The following is a 2154-nucleotide window of genomic DNA, read 5'->3' as shown; positions in this document are numbered from 1 at the left end:
AAATAGATTTAAAGTAAATGGTCATAGATTAAAACCATATTATGAGGGTAAAAGACCAAATTTTAAAGAGGTTTTAATGATCAGTTAACCTGAATAACACCTGAATAGGCCGGGTTGACGACGTTAAACCAAACGCTTTATAGGTGGTAACCCATATTTATCTTTACTTTATTCACAATTATAGTAGTTTTTATTTGAGATTATCGCTAGTTTATGGTAGTATTAAGCTCTACTATTCTTATTTACCCTTGAAACATCTTAAAAATTGGATCCATGAAGAAAATTTGGAACATATTCGGATCAGAGCGAAGATGTGAAAATTTTGCCTTGGGCGCCGACGGCGGGGTTTTCCGCGAGGCTATGCGGAGAGTCTAGACAAAATTAATATAGAAGAGCACTGACGGCACCCTCGACCCTGCCGATGGCGAGACCGGTAAGATGACAGTTTCTTATGTTAGAATGGCGGTTTTTGACAGTTTTTGACGGTTTTTGACAGTTTTTGGGCGAGAATTGTCTTTTTAAACTATAAAATTTGAATTTTAATTCATATTTTTCCTCCAAAAATGAAGTGAAACTCTACAAATTCCATTTCCATGGTGTCCAATTCCCCTGACAATCCCAGAATGCGAGTTTTCAATCGACGGAAGTTTATTAGTGCGGAAGCGCAATGAATCTTCAACATGTTGCTGACGAAGAAAAGATTAATCAAAGAGAGAGGATTCATGAATCGCGGATTGAATAATCCCACAATGGATATTGAAGAAACAATAGTGCAGCGAAGATGGGAAGTGTTGTGCTACGCTACTGCCGCCGTGGTGGTTCCAGTGGTAAAAGAGTTTTATGCAAATTTACATGAAATCAACCAAGGAGTTGTTTATGTGCAAGGAAGATGGATCACTTTTACTCCTGCACGGATCAACAAATTATATATGATAGAAAATGTTCCTGTCTACCACTATTCCAATTTTGTCCCAACGAGAAACCAGATGAATGAGATTTACCAGTATTTAACGAACGAAATTGACGATTGGGAAACAAGAGAAAATGGGTATGTTAGTTTTTCTGCAACGCTCCTGAATACCATATCTAAACATTGGCACTTTTTCATTTCTGCAAAACTAGCAAGAGAAAATGGGTCTGTTAGTTTTTCTGCAACGCTCCTGAATCCCATTTCTAAACATTGGCACTTTTTCATTTCTGCAAAACTATTACCGACAATGAAGATCGGTAAAGTTTCTAAAGAAAGTGCCATTTTGAATTACTGCATCCAAAGGGGTTGCCGATCGACGTTGGATCTATAATTGTGAAGTCAGTTTTGGGCCTGATCGTTCATGGATCAACTTATGGGCTTGGACACCCCTCCATAATTTTCTCACTTTGCAGTCAGTTTCAAGTGTCCTATGAGAATTGGGAAAAAGTACTGCTTCCTTGAAAGCCTTTGGATCCAACTGAAAGATTCCCATCATTTGAAGATGAAAATGATATGGCCATGATAGTTGATCAATCATCTCAGAATTCACTGTCAGTTCCACCCTTAGTCCCTAACAAGTCTTTGGCGATCCTGTGTCGAATCAAGAAATTGGAAAAGGAGGCACAAAATGTCATGAATGCAATTAATAATATCTCCAATTTCTTTGATCATCTGGACTGAAGGATGAAAGAGCATTTCAAACATTCTGGACATTTAGAAGATAGTTTGATACGACTGATGAAAATGATGAAATTAATTGAGGAGAATTCTACTGAAGAATTTTCATTCCGACCCTTCTACAACCTCTTCATTCATGTGCAATCAATAGGTGATCTCAGAGAAGAATCGAGTACTGAGTCTGAGGATTAGTAGATTCATATTACTACCTATATGTCTATCTATGTATTTTGATTTGAACTTTGTATTTGCTTTGCTTTAGAATTATGCTTATAGATCTCTGTATAGTTGAGACTAAGCATAGAATATTTTGTTTTCAGCGTTTTGAGCGTTGTGGCTTGGATTGCGATGTTGAATTAATGTATTGTGGTTGAGAAAACACCAAACTTAGATGTGTTATGTAACGTATGTTGTACCCCTTTGAATTTATATATAAATGTGATGTTGTGTGTTGTGAAAGTTTATATGTGATAAGTACATCATTTAGTTATTTAAAATTTGTCTAT

Source organism: Phalaenopsis equestris, unplaced genomic scaffold (assembly GCF_001263595.1).
Source record: "Phalaenopsis equestris unplaced genomic scaffold, ASM126359v1 Scaffold000668, whole genome shotgun sequence".
In the NCBI taxonomy this organism is placed as follows: Eukaryota; Viridiplantae; Streptophyta; class Magnoliopsida; order Asparagales; family Orchidaceae; genus Phalaenopsis; species Phalaenopsis equestris.
Note: the sequence above shows the minus strand (reverse complement) of the source record.